The 6465-nt window shown below is 40.5% G+C and overlaps 1 protein-coding gene and 1 non-coding gene across 5 annotated transcripts in view; one reads left to right on the top strand and one right to left on the bottom strand.

The window, feature by feature from the left end:
* adcyap1r1a (adenylate cyclase activating polypeptide 1a (pituitary) receptor type I) overlaps positions 1-3858 on the bottom strand; it is a 42111-nt gene extending 38253 nt beyond the window's left edge. For 2 of the 4 annotated variants that reach the window (XM_058418352.1, XM_058418351.1), the window contains exon 1: positions 3526-3857. The gene's annotated coding sequence lies outside the window, so the exon portion shown is untranslated. Of the gene's footprint in view, positions 1-3525 lie in introns of all 4 variants that reach the window. The other 2 variants (XM_058418350.1, XM_058418353.1) reach the window with 2 other exon arrangements.
* Positions 3859-5939: 2081 nt separating this feature from the next.
* trnal-uaa (transfer RNA leucine (anticodon UAA)) lies at positions 5940-6022 on the top strand. Its single transcript has one exon. It is a non-coding gene; the product is annotated as a tRNA-Leu (tRNA).
* The last annotated feature ends 443 nt before the right edge of the window (positions 6023-6465 follow it).

Consider the following 6465-nt stretch of genomic DNA (forward strand, 5'->3'; position numbering starts at 1 on the left):
AATATTATAGAACGGGTCGCTTTCCCATTCTTTTCGGCAGGACTTTCTATATTTACCCCACCTTGGCATGATGATGATGATGATAAAAACACTTACAGCTCTGTTACTAACGTTGTGCTATTGGCTTAACTAGTACAACGATCACAACAACCCGCCAATCAAGACTGAAGTTTGGGCTCTATCTATTAGACAGAACTCTCCTGAACCTTACTGGCTAAACTGAACCATATGATTAAAAACGTCAACATTACACATTATAGAGTTACACATCTATGAATATCATAAAGTTCGCTTGAATGGAAAATGAATAAAATATCATGCAACCCGCCAGTTGCATCAAAAACCAGCCCAAATTTGATCAACCCGCCCAATGCATTTTTTCCCGGGTTAGACGTGACCAAAAGGAACCCAATTAAACAGGAACCCGTCCAATCTGGCAACACTGGGAGGAAGCTCTTCCACCTTTAACTGCTCAACTGGCTGCAAAATAAACAAAATGTCAATTTTAGCATTTCGTTCCTTGACATTTCAAAAGCCTTGTTCTTTCCCCGTTAGTTTTTGCAGTCTGGTTTATTGCTCTGTCTGTTCCCGAGAACTGCAGCAAGCTCAGCAAGCAGCACTTCTTTAATCTTTAATCACAATATTTTCGGATTCTCTGATTTCCCGCGCGAAAAGGAAAAAAAAAGAACTGCTCGGATTTATTCACCTCATCTGAATTCACCTTCTCGAACCATTTAACACGATGTTCCAGTGTGACTCACCGACGCCACGTCATCCTACAACGACCTGCCACTCTGAGCAGCAGACGTTTCAGCCACGTCTCTGCGTGTCATTAGCTGCACTTTCTTACCTCAGAAACCTTCATCATTTTGCTTCCGAACGTAATAAATATCTTCAGACATACAGGTTGCCATGCACTGCATTGCCGAACCTCACATCGCTCTTTTATCGAAAGTAATCCATTTTACTTCCCGAGCCTTCACACGCATTGGCAGGAAAATAATTAAGTTAATCGGTACAACGCTTTAGACGTGCAAACTACTAATTACAGTTTAAATGCAACTCCCAAAATAGAGCTCATCATCCTCCAGCTGCTGCTTCAGCAACGCGAGCTTGTGAGCAAATTCGAGAATTATCAAGAGGCATGTTGGATAAAAAAGGTTGTAATTGTTCAGATATAAAAATAAAAACACAGACGATGCGGCTTCCGCTTTAATAGGCTGGGTATGAGTGTGACTTCTCACACTCTTTTGAATGTTCACTTTAACCTTTCTGAACTTTCTGATCATGACCTCATCGTCTTCTGTCCTACACAACAGATGGCTGAGGGCAATGGCATCACTGTCACCAAGTATTCCACACTATCCCAGACTAAAGGGAACTGAGCTGCTGGTTTTAAGTTAAAAACTTGAGTCGATTATGTTCATTTATTCATCCATCCATCCATCCAAGTGGCCATCCAATCACCTGCTGTACATCCAATAGAATCTGTTATTTTAGCCATTTGTTTATCCATTATTTTAAAATTTCTTTCATTTAGCCTTTCTTTTACTTCTCCGTTTGTTAATTCATTTATCCAGCCATCCATGTAGCCGTCCATTCGTCCGTCCATCCCACAGTCCATTCATTTATTTACCGATCCATCTGACACTTCAATCATTTGTCTTTCATTTTACTTGTTCATTCATTACATCATTCATAAATTCTTCTGTCAACTTATTCATTCATCTATTCAATTATCCATCCTACAAATTCACTCATTCATCTATTCAATTATCCATCCTACAATTCACTCATTCATCTATTCAATTATCCATCCTACAATTCACTCGTTCATCTATTCAATTATCCATTCTACAATTCACTCGTTCATCTATTCAATTATCCATCCTACAATTCACTCGTTCATCTATTCAATTATCCATTCTACAATTCACTCGTTCATCTATTCAATTATCCATCCTACAATTCACTCGTTCATCTATTCAATTATCCATCCTACAATTCACTCGTTCATCTATTCAATTATCCATCCTACAATTCACTCGTTCATCTATTCAATTATCCATCCTACAATTCACTCGTTCATCTATTCAATTATCCATCCTACAATTCACTCATTCATCTATTCAATTATCCATCCTACAAATCACTCGTTCATCTATTCAATTATCCATCCTACAATTCACTCGTTCATCTATTCAATTATCCATCCTACAATTCACTCGTTCATCTATTCAATTATCCATTCTACAATTCACTCGTTCATCTATTCAATTATCCATCCTACAATTCACTCGTTCATCTATTCAATTATCCATCCTACAATTCACTCATTCATCTATTCAATCCCCATGCTTCCTCATTTGTTAACCCCTTCATCTATCCATAAATTCATCCATCCATCCAGTCGTCCATTCTTTCATCCATCCAATTGTCCAACAATTCATGTAATTTGTTAATCCATCCATCCATCCATCCTTTCATCCATCTAATCATCCAACAACTGACTTCATTTGTTTGTTCCAATAAATCTGTGCAATAAACAACCTCTTCTTTTTTCTTCAACCTCCTCTGCCACACACACACACACACACACACATACACACAGACAAATACACAATCACAAACACACACACACGTATTCCTTTTAGCCAGTGATGAGAAATTACCTACACATGTCACCTTTCTGCTCATGAGCTGCCTTGTTTGAGAAAAAAAAAATCAGATTTTAGGTGCTACATTATGAGCCTTGTGTGGTGACTCACTGTTGCATCAATGTGCCATTGCAGTGTCTAGACAGGAACTATAGTTCAGCCACTGAAGATGAAGAAGAAGAAGAAGCTGATGATGATGATGATGATGATGATGATGATGATGATGATAGAATATATGTTTTACTTTGCTGTTAGTTGTACATTTAACCCCGGGTTCATTTGGAAAAGAGGCTTTCAGATGTGCACTGAAAGATTAGCTCCATTTCTACACTTAATCTCATTTCAAAAAAGCAACTTCCTTTCTAAACCTACAAAAAATGACATGCATGCACAAAGACAAGAAGTAGGCTGCACGTGCATTAGGAGCCTTTTTTCCCCCCTACGTTATTGTACGTTATTCTGTTCAGACCTTCTTAATTCCTCTATATGCTGAGAAGGGAGTAACAGTAGCACTGCAGCTCGCGCGTCTCTGCATCAGTCCGTCCGCATCTGTCTGCTCTACCTCTCACACAATTCCATACAAAACTCGTTTCTGTTTTCAAATGTATGATGAATAAATCTGCATTGTGCTCCGTACTTCAGTTATCCAGATTCTCCAGAGTGTGTGTGTGTGTGTGTGTGTGTGTCATGCAATGCACCGCTCGCGCCCTTGCGCTTTATCGCTCTCAGCCATATCAACGCTACAGAACGCGCTCGAGCTTCGAACTCAACATCGTATTATTTTCTGTCCAGATTATTATTTTGTTTTTTTTTTGCACGCTCGATCGGAGGTAAGTTGGACGCAGGAATGAAAAGGGATCGTACTCACCATCTCTCAAAGTGCTGGGACGCCTGTGATCCCTCTTTTCGCTCTGGGGTCTGATTGTGGTACCCGGGAGAACGCGCGAGTCATGCGTGCGGTTTGCGCACACGCACGCTCACACACGCGCGCGCACACACTCACACACACACACACTGCGGGCAGAGCTAGGCAAAGAGCATGCTCTAGCCTCCTGTTTGCCTTCTAGTCTCTCCTGAAGAGTGGGTTTGATATAAACTGTGTCTTAAATCTCAGTAATTAGACCAGTCCACAAAAAGATCCTCCCAGTACTGGAAAATAGTCTCCAACACCGCAGTATTCAGGAAACGACTGGTGAAGAATACCCGGATGCTACACTAAAAAATCAAACTCTCCAAACAGTGGACATTGGACTGAATCCAACATTTATATCGGTGGAATATATTAGCATGCGAGGTCCATTAAACATGACATTAATCACTTAATTCATCTTCAAACATATTCGGATTTCTTAAATTGTTTATGTTTTGCAAATAAATTGTCTCAATTTAAGTTAAAGTCTTAAATGTCGATTTTAAAGAAGTACATAGATAAAAAAAAAAATGTTGTATATTATCAACAACCATATTAAGAGAATAAACCTCGTGTCTAATTTGAGTGGTATTAACCAAATACCATGTGTGTTACTTTAGAAACTACCTACAAAATGCTGGTGAGATGATGCAAATAATAATTAGAAGCTCAGAGTTTAGAGGTTGTTGAAGCAAATGTTGTACTAAGAAGCCTCTGGGGTTTTGCAGATGTTCCATTGACCTTCAATAGTCTTCCTTAATGAATGGTTCCCAATAAATGCTGTCCTAAATTAGCCATTTGTACTTTGGGTAGACTACCAAAATAGCCCTCCAGTGAGATTAGTGTGTCTGAAACCTCAGTATTTATCAATAGATGAAAAATGTACGACATGGTGCCCTCTGATGGACGGGAGTCCCTTCAATTCAATTCAGTTTTATTTCTATAGCGCTTTTAACAACGGCCATTGTCACAAAGCAGCTTTACAGAACATACAAACAAACAAAACACAAAAACACATTGTGCAAAATGTCCTAGATGTTAGACAAAATCATCCCCAGTGAGCAAACCTGAGGCGACTGTGGAGAGGAAAAACTCCCTTAGATGGTATGAGGAAGAAACCTTGAGAGGAACCAGACTCAAAGGGGAACCTCATCCTCATTTGGGTGACACCGGAGAGTGTGATTATAAATTATTATAAACACCAGAGAGTGTGATTATGAACAATGTCCTTTCTACAGTCATGTACAGTCAGTTGTGTGATGCAGAATATGTAGAATGTTAGTGTGTGTATTCATTAAGAGGTTGTTGTCCTCAAAGTCCACATAAGGTTGGCATCCTTGCTTTGAATACCCAAAATCCTCATGAAGCAGAACTGGAGCTGGTCCATCTCTGGATGCCTCAGGATCCTTGCAGGGTTGGCCTTCCTAGGATGTTGTCCTACCTTGCACTCCATGTTCCTGGGTTGGTCTTTGAATATACTATGAAAAGTGATTACCGAAGACAAATGAATTAATGAAAAATGCAGCACTAACCTCAGGGGCATGGGTGTTAGCTTATCTTCTTGAAGGGCCAGATGGCTGAGTGGTTACAGCAGTGGCCATGGGCTACAGTAAATGAATGAGTTTCTTGGTTCAAGTCTCACTCCTAATATGATCTTGGGGTAAAAGGGGGGCTGTTGTCTTTAAACAGGTGTCTACAATCCTATCTGCAAAGGGTCGGTGTTTCTGGGGGCTTTTATTTCAGCCAAATTTCAGGATAGTTAATTGGAGATTAACTGATCAAACAAGTGAAATCTGTTGTGGATCCTGCTTGGTCAGAATGCAGCCACACTGGCCCTTTGTGGATAGGATAAAGACCCCTGACATACATCTTCAAGGTCCCATCAGGGAAGATCTTAAATACAGTCATCAAACTGTCTGCTCTGTACAAGTTCTCACTACCTTCAACACACCTGGCATGCTAGTAGAGTGATTAATGCATTGAACTTAAGCTCCACTGGACCATTGTCACACTTTTGTTTAGTCCTTGAGCAAGCCTCTTTCACCTGTACAAAGGTCTTGGCAGGGTCATTGTACTATTTAACCACTGTTTCACCCTTGAGCAAGGCCTCTTCAGCATCACCTGCTCTGGGTTATGGTAGATACCCCAAGAGGGTGGCCCTGAATTGACATTCTCTCAATTCTCTAGAATATTGAGTCTGAGAAGGTGTATGCAGTCCTGGATCTGCTTGGTCTGTCTCCTTTTTTGCCTATAGATGTTCCCAGAGCAGCCAACGCCTACCTAATAGAAGCTTTTTTTTTATAAATTGTTTACAATTATAGTGTAGTAGTATGCTTCTACATGGTTTATATGCCACACAACTCTTGGGGAGAACCAGGATGGCCGAGTGGTTAAGGCGTTGGACTTAAGATCCAATGGATGTATGTCCTCGTGGGTTCAAACCCCACTCCTGGTAAGGCTAAGCTCATCTTTAGAGCTGTTCAGCAACAGTTGCTCTGGAGTCCTGATAGGCCCTACTCTGCTTGCGTTTGAAGAATGTCAGTAAAACAGCTCATTATAGAATCTATTAAGTATAGAATAAGACTAGGAGCATTGTACTTTGGCCAATAATAGTTGTTGTAAGAGGGGTGGTGTTCAACAGCCTTACCATTTATAGGCACTTGAGCAATGCCCTTTAACATTTAACTCCATAGACCTAGAGGTAATGCCCAAGAGCAGGGGTGTCCAATCTTATCCAGAAAGGGCCAGTGTGAGTGCAGGTTTTCATTCCAACCAAGCAGAAGCTACACCTGATTCACACTGGCCCTTTGTGGATAAGATTGGACACCCCTGCCCAAGAGGCTGATCCTTGTATGTGAGCTATGGCAAGGAAATCCAACATAATTAAGCAATAAATTA

This window comes from Hemibagrus wyckioides, linkage group LG20 (genome assembly GCF_019097595.1).
Source record: "Hemibagrus wyckioides isolate EC202008001 linkage group LG20, SWU_Hwy_1.0, whole genome shotgun sequence".
Classification (NCBI taxonomy): Eukaryota; Metazoa; Chordata; class Actinopteri; order Siluriformes; family Bagridae; genus Hemibagrus; species Hemibagrus wyckioides.